Source organism: Lolium rigidum, chromosome 3 (assembly GCF_022539505.1).
Source record: "Lolium rigidum isolate FL_2022 chromosome 3, APGP_CSIRO_Lrig_0.1, whole genome shotgun sequence".
Classification (NCBI taxonomy): Eukaryota; Viridiplantae; Streptophyta; class Magnoliopsida; order Poales; family Poaceae; genus Lolium; species Lolium rigidum.
In genome coordinates, this window is record NC_061510.1 from 194,166,000 (window position 1) to 194,174,862 (window position 8,863).

The window sequence follows — 8,863 nt, forward strand, 5'->3', positions numbered from 1 at the left end:
TTACACAGGTGCCCTTGGTTTCTTGATACTACTCAGTTTTGCCCTCTCCCTCCACAAATTCTCGCAGACGTGCAACATTGCCCCGATTGGTCTAGCCCATGTCACGCGGATCGTGCCCGCCGACCGTTGATCGTATGATCTAACGGGCAGGATAACCCCTCTCTCTCTCTCTCTGTCGGCGGTTACCTCCCACTCTCTAAGTATGCTAAAGGGCGGTTTTCTGTATTCATTTTCACGCGCTAAAAATTATAAACTCTTTTAGGCATTACTTTTCACGCAAAAAATGATAAACCATCACCGATTTGTTGTAGCCATTAATTTTCACGCAAAAAATGATAAACCATCACCGATTTGTTGTAGCCATTAATTTTCACGAAAAAATGATAAACCATCACCGATTTGTTGTAGCCATTAATTTTCACGCAAAAAATGATAAACCATCACCGATTTGTTGTAGCCATTAATTTTCACGAAAAAAATGATAAACCATCACCGATTTGTTGTATCCATTACTTTTCACGCAAAAAATCTACCTATCTTTGTATAGAAGATCGTATGTATGATTTTTGAGGTCATTTAGAGAAGGTAGAAAAAAACCCTTTTGAGAAGGTCGTGTTACAAAAGCTGGTTTCAGTGAGACCTAACCAAATTTGGCATACATGATGCCATATCTATAACAACAAGGAATATCTAAAAGGGAAAGTTTCACAAAATTTGAAATTTAGGGCGAATATGATGCCATACATGATGCTGTTTTTCGAGGTTTTGATCTGAAAATCAATTGGGTATTATAAAGGGAAATAAAAAGTTCGAAAAATGTAAAAACGAAACAATCTATCTATCTATGTATAGAAGATCAGGCTGTATGAAATTTGAGGTCATTTAGAGAATGTAGAAAAAATCACCTTGTTAGAAAAGCTGGTTTCAGTGAGACGAAACGGCATGCGTTTAAGCAAAGTGATTTTTCCGAACATCTCCAAATGACCCCAAATTTGCCATACATGATGCCATACGTGTAACAACAAGGAACCCTATCTAAAAAGTGTCAAAAAAGTTTTCCCAACCGTATAGCTCTATCAAAAAGAACCTCACCATGGCGCTAGTATAATTTTGGGCTTAGTTACAAACTTTCGTTACCTAACCTTCAACACGAAACTTGTTTCAAATCACTTTTGGCGTACAGGAAACAAATCCCACCTTGATTCGAGCACCACAACCTCCAAACGATGCCGATGCCGATATCGGCATGGTCAGAATGACTATGCTCGCCGCCACTCTTAGGTCACCGTCGGGATGCACCGTCAATCCCGTCCCCTCATTCGATCACTGACACACCAGAGATACCGCCGAGGCCAATGCCGGACGTACATGCTGATGCCAATGCCGAACATGCATGCACGCCGCTGTGGGCACGACCACGCCGCCCCGCTATGCTGGACGCCACAGACCACCGCGAGCTCTTTCCCTTCGCCACCACACTCTTCTAGCACCCATCTATACACGCCAGAAAGGAGAGACACTAGTTTTCTCTACATTGCTCGCGTTCGTGTCGGACACGGTCGATCAAAGTTTTGAGGTAGTCGTCGATGTCGTCGACCATTTCTTCTCTTCTTTGCATGGTTAAACGCGTCTAGTTCATATCTATCTAATGCGTCCGGTCTCGCCTCATGCAGTTCTTTGTGGACGTCGATCTCATCTCGGCACCCCGCAGGCCACCTCCTCCGTTCCATCGCTGTAGAGCTCCGTTTAAAAATCTATTCCTACCCGTGTATTGCCCATTGTATCAGCGTCATGGCCCACTTGTCATTCGATATACCGAAGCCCCACTCGTGCGCGTTTTGGTCAGGGATACACCGATGCTTACGGTCAAACAAAGATGGATGGTCTAACGTGTCTTTGCAGGCTCTACGTGGCCCCACTAGTCAGAAGATAATGGTCAACCGTCGGGCAACCGGCCGTTACATCACGTGTGATGGTTTCAGACAAAGGCTTGGGTAAAACTGAGGAAAAACTAAGGAGCTGGGGAAAACTGAGCACAACTAAGGACCCGAGGGCACGAAAATAGAAATCCCTAAAATTAATATTGAATTTGGCATTTTATTATTTTTAAATAATTAATAATTAAGGTAATTATTATTTAGGGTTTAAATCCCTCTAATAATGATTTAATAAGATAATAAATAAAGAAAATTAGTATTAATGGTTTCTTTATTTATTCACTGATTTTTTTATTTATTTTAGAAACTTTTCTTAATTTCTGAATTTTAATTGAATTTAGAATTAAAATAAAAGGCTTAATTAATAAGTATTAAATAATTAAATTTTTATTAAAAATAAAAATTTCATATTATATTTTTATTGGATAGATTTTATTTTTATAAGAATTTTGATATCTCATTTATATTTTTCTGACTTAAAATGAATTTTATAAATTCATGTAAAGTTTTAGTATTTTCTGGAATTTGAATTAATTGAAAATACTAAATGTACCGGGTGAAACTACCCACATAGTCACTGACCAGTGGGCCAGAGACACGTCAGCCGCCACGCGGCCTTTGACCGAGGTCAAAATCGCTGAGGTGGCGCTGGAATGGCCGGCCGACGGCCAGGCGAGGTTGACGCCGGCGATTCGGCGCTCCCGCGCCGATGCTGTGTTGCTGGATGGACGCGCGGGGCTATGCTGAGCCAAAGGGTGGCGGCGCCCCCTTCTATTGGTCACCAGAGTAACTCCGGCGAGCACAAACAGCGGTGGCGGACACTGGTTCACGACGCGGCTACGCTACGGCGGGCTCGTAAGCAAGGCGAGCGTGCCATGCGGTAGAGGAGCTCACCGCGGTTACGACGGGCGTGTCGGCGAGACTTGTGGTGGCCTATATCGACGGCGAACGTCGGCGTCTGCTGATGACTGGCGGAGAAACAATGACCCGATTCGTCGGGTTTAGGGCTTCCTGGCAAGCACGCGTCGACGAGGGGGTTGCTGGCGACGAGGCGAAGCTCCAGGGATTCATGGCGCGGCTCGAAGGTGCTCCAGTCGACGGCGACGAACAAGGCCGGCGAGCTAGGGTTTCGGAAGGAGACGGAGATGGAGTGGAAAGGGAAAAGCGATGCTAGGGTTTCCATCCTGGGTATTTATAGGGCTCAGTGCCCTACCTCGTCACGCAGCTGAGCGTCGAGGGATCGACAGCGACGAGGAGAAGACGGCCACATCGTCGCGCTGGACTCCATGCGCGAAGAAGGGGATGAGGATGACCCTTCTCCAATATCTTTTGACGATGGGGTACGTGGGCTGTGTGGGTGGTGGTTCAGGCCGCTTTGGTGGGCTGTGGTGCTGGGCTGCTTGGTGGGCTACACGGCCAGTAAGGTCCGTTAAGCCTTTTCTTTATTTATTTCTGTTTTTTCTTATTTTCTATTTTATAATTCTATTTTGAATTCCTTTTTATTTTGCAGGTCTTGCTTATTTGAATCATACAAGGAATAGTCCAAGATACTGCAGATACTATAGTGGTGTATTAGAATGTTATTATGGGTATTATAACATTGGTTTAGTTATTATTATTGGAACTTGAATTTAAATACCCATATGGACATGAATTTGAATATTATCTTTGTAAATATTCAAATTGTTTTCCAATGATAATTTTCTTACTTAGTGATATATAGAGTTTTATTTGGTTTTAGCTTGCAAGAAACATTTCCAAAGTAATGTTTATTTATGGATTTCTATTAAGAAGTGATTTAATGGCATGATTTCATGTGCTAAATTATTTCTAAGGACTTGACCTCATATTTGAGAATTTGGTTACATGCATATGATTTTATGTGAATACTTATTTGTTAAGGTCTTGTAGGTTTGATTATAACCCTATTTCAAGGTTAATACTAGTACTATATTTTAATAACACCCTGAAATACTTAGAATAGGTATTCCTCTCATCATGGTTTGGTCTTGGTTATAAGGATAAGTGGTTGATCACCAAACATGATTTAATATAAGGTTTAGCACTAGGTTTTTCTTATGTTCAATAATTAAGGCATAAGATATAACTAGTGAACAATTCTAGGGTTCTAATTATATTCACCTAATGGCATTTGGTTTGGAACTCAAATGTGAACTAGGTTTATAGTTGTGATCACCCAAGTGATGCACCAAATAGGGTTTAGTCTCCCCTATCCATTATAAGGTGGTTACTTGCTTAATAGTTGATGTTCTCCTTTAGTTACTAAGGACTTGAGAATTGGTTTTTATCTTCTACCAATTGACTTTTATTACTATCCTCAATTTATCATTAAAGTGACTAAAGTGGTTATGGTTCTTTTTATAGTTAACTTTGGTTATATGGATGAATGGTTTCTCACCATATAAAGTATAGAGTTTGACTCTAATATTTTCTTAGGTTCTTTAATTGAGGAATAGATGAAATATAGATGTGGTAGGATTCTACTTATGATCACCAAGTGATTCACAAGTTAAGGTTGGGATATAAGCCTAGGGTTGCTTACTAGTTACCTCGCTATGATTTCATGTGGTGAATGATATCAACTTATCCTATTAGGATTTAACTTATCCTCACATACCTCAAGAGCATGATCATGGATTAGGCATGATCAACTTGTTCTTAATATCTCTACCTCAAGTTCTTAGGGTTTATGATCATCACTCAATTTATAATGACCAAGGTTTGGCTTCCTAAGGTATCTCTCATTAAATGGGGTTCTCACTTCCATGATCAAGCATTGTCTTGATCAACTAGGTATAGTCCTTCTTTTATACTATCATTTATGGACATGGCTATGGTAGATTCTAGAGTTTATGGGATACTCACAAGATCTCATTAGGTATGAAAAGGTTAAGTATCCACCTGGATAACTTAATTGAATTAGTCTCTACTTTACTTCATCAATTCATGGATATGATCTTATTCCATTTGATATTAGGTTATCTCACCACTCCAAGATGAAATGGTTAATCTCCTAATACTTTAGTTCAATGGTTGTCCTTTATTCTTAAATAGGTAAAGCTAGGATGGGTATGAATAGTCTCTCTCAATTGGGAAGGACTGTAATAATAACCTAAGGTTAGGCTCCATAGATAATGATGTGATCATCAATTTCTATGTTTAACATAAATGTTTTTTCTCTCGAGGGAATGTCTTGAATAATATCCTAGGGTTTCTCTTAAGGATGATGATTTGATTTCATGGATATATATCCAAGGTTTAGCTCCAAGTTTGTCATTGCTTCTCTAATAAGTAATATAGAACTCTCACCTCTCTAGTTTTGATGTATCATAATTTGAATAGAGAGTAATATATATTCCTAGGGTTGATCTCCTTGTCATGATTCCATGATTTAAATGGAATCAATACCATGAGGTGCATGGTAGGATCATGGATTAGTTTAAGACATGGAAAAGATAAGTCTAGAATAGTTTCTCCATTTTATTGTTACTTGATTTGTAATTGAATAGATGTTCATATGTTATGGCAAGGATTACCATGTGATGATCTTTTATAAGATCAAGCAATTGATCATTGATTAAAGTGTTGTTGTGTTAGTTTTAATTCAATTTGATCTAACCCCTTAGATCAAATTATCTCTACCCAAAACAAGGTTTTAGCAAAGGTCACATTGATAGCGATTGAGTTGATGAGCTACTTCAATTCCACCAAGGTCAAGTGAAACTTCAGTTACTGTGACTGTTTTACTTTAAAGCGCGAAAATTCCCCGGATTTTCTATGCATGAATGCAATGCACACATCTGTTTCCTCTATTTTTTTGTAACCCCAAATACTGGGATATTACACTAGTCGACAGTGAGGTGGTTGGTGTGAGATCTCTGGGATGAGGCCAGAGAAAGTGGGTGAAGTGCTCGGGACTAGGGACTGACTGCCCTCAACTTTCCGCAGTAGTAATAATAATTGGTGGACGAGGGAGACTAGTCCAGAGACTACCCAAAGTTGAGTAGTAGTAGTAGTACATCATGTTCGAGGGAAAATGCCCAAGGTTTATTATCAAAATTCAAGCTAATTTCGCCTATTTTTGTTCTGCCGTTTTTTTAACACAGTTCTGCTGTTCATTAGACATCATCCAACGGCCTTGGTCGCTGGGATTCGCTGCTACAATGTCATCTACTATTTTCTACCCAATTCCAGAAACATCCATAAAGCTATAGATAGCTTTCCTGCTTGTTGGCCCCACCCCATTTTTTAATCTTTTCTTCCTTATCCCCTTCGCTCATGCTAGCAGCTACTAGCAGCCAGTGCTACACCAACGAGGTGATCTCTATGATAGGCACGGTTTTAGTAAGACAACAAGTTGTAGATAGCTAACCATGAGACACAGGCCTCTCTGGTTGAGATTGAGCTCGCTCTTGTGATTGGGCTCCAATGGTTGAGGTGAGTCAGAGCTGCAATGACAGAGGTTTGTGCTGGATGTAGGCAATTGGATAGAATTAATTAGCACAGAGGCGTAACTAGCAATAGATGGAGAAGGCATAGTACAGATATCAGACACGAAGTTGTGTCTGGTGAGCAGCTCGCATTCACTTGCATCAGTGCGGTACACCAAAGGTGATAAAGAAGGATTGGAGCTTTGAAGGTAGTCAGAAAAGTTACAAAAAATAATACGTCCAAAACTAAACTTGTATAAACGCACATGCGTGGATAATTTTACATTTCTGCATGAGAAAGACATGTCAATTTTCAGTAAGACATGGTTTGATTTGTCAAATTCGATGCTCCTTAATGCATTTTAAGTGAAAATTACGGGTTTATTCATTATAATTGCCGATTTTTAACGTGCAAAGCACATGCAGCTGACTAGTAAACTATAAGCGTGTGATTGCTTGCTTCCAAAATAAGGATATGTAATCATTTTATATAAGGTAGTACCAGTTAGTTGTTATGTTGCAAAACTTAAAGAGTTTTGAGAGTTTCAACTCGTTGCTACTCCATAAGAATGTTCATGTCGACAAATTTGATCCCGTGTTGAACAGAGCCAGAAACATTTCAAAAACTTGAGCATGGAAGATTCTAGGGGTAATTGCCCCAAGGCTAGCCGAGCCGATCGTAGGTGCCGTGCTGAGGCCGATGTGCTCGTCGCCGGTACGTATCTCCGCGTAATATGTACCTTAATTTGGGGCACGCGCGGACGCTGCGGTACCCCGAGCTCGAGACACCGCCGTACCGGTAGCTCGACCCGCGCCGAGGCATGGCGGCGGAAGCGGAAGCGGAGCGGCGGCGGAAGGAAAAGCTCATCCTGACAAACATATTAGGCACAAATGGGCAACCTTCAGTAACCCATGTTCCATTTTTTTGTCAGGACAACCCCATGTACCACTTTCCCAATAGAAAAAGTACTGTTCAACCTTCCCCTGTTGGGCCCAATATTTCCCTTTTGGGTTGCCAACGATCATCTACATGGTAATTGCTATTGGCCTACTTGCTCCGACTGTCGAAGCCCAATAACTACAAATGGGCCTTTCTGCTCATGCAATTTTGGCCATTTTCTAATGAAACACAGATCCTATGATTGGCAAAAAAAAAACACGGAGATTCTACATAAAAGTTGTTTTTATTTATTTTGAATTATTGGGTTCCAATTTTTGAAACTGCTCATGCCCAATATGAAAATCCTTGATCGCTCCATAGCCACATGGATCACGGTATTTTTAAAAACTCATAAAGTGGATTTGAAATTTAAAACATATCCTAATAATTTTATGATTTAATCTATCAACTTGCAAGATCTTAGAGCGAAAGAGTTTGTATTTGTCTGCAAAAATAATACAGATAAACCTGTCGTTAACAAGAAATGAAGGTTTATCGTTCAGAGAGGATGCCATGTGGGACCCATGAGCCAGGAGTGTCATCAACGTTTCAACGGCGGTAGGAGATCCCAAAAAAGGTAAGTATCCCGAAAATAGGGGTCAAAAATAAATCATAGAAAGGAAACATTTATAGTTCACAGAGGCTGACATGTGGGACCGATCTGCCATCAGCATCCTCATCATTTCAAAGTCGGTAGGGGATCAAAAGAAAAAGGTAAATAGTCAGAAATTATGGGTCAAAAGTAAATCTAACAAAGGAAACTTTTATTCTTCATAGAAGATGACATGTGGGACCGACCTGCCAATTCAAAGGCCGCAGGGGATCAAAAGAAAAAGGCAAATAGCCAGAAATTAGGGGTAAAATAAATCCAACAAAGGAAAGGTTTAGTGTTATAGAGACTGACATGTGGGACCCATAAGCCAGCAGCCTCCTCAATTTCAAAGGCGGCACATGATCGAAAGAAAAAGGCAAGTGACAAGAAATCAGGGGGTAAAAAAAATCCAAGAAAAGAAACTTTATTGTACATAGAGGATGACATACAGGTCCCATGAGCCAACACCTTACTCAAAGTTTCAGAGGAGGCATGAGATCGAAAGAAAAAGGAAAGTGACCAAATATCAGGAGCACAAAATAATCCAATAAAAGAAACTTTTATTGTACATCGAGGATGACATATGGGTCCCATTTTGCAGCTGCGGTCTCAACATTTCAAAGGCAGCATGAGATCGAAAGAAAAAGGCAAGTGACCAAATATCAGGAGCCAAAAATAATCCATGAAAAGAAACTTTTATTGTACATAGAGGATGACATGCGGGTCCCATGAGCCAGCAGCTTACTCAACGTTTCAGAGGCGGCATGAGATCGAAAGAAAAAGGCAAGTGACCAAAAGAAACTTTATTGCACATAGAGTATGACATGCGGGTCCCATTTTTCATCAGCGGTCTCAACGTTTCCAAGGGGGCACATGATCGAAAGAAAAAGGAAGGTGACCAAATATCAGGAGCCAAAAATAAGTCCAAGAAAAGAAACTTTAC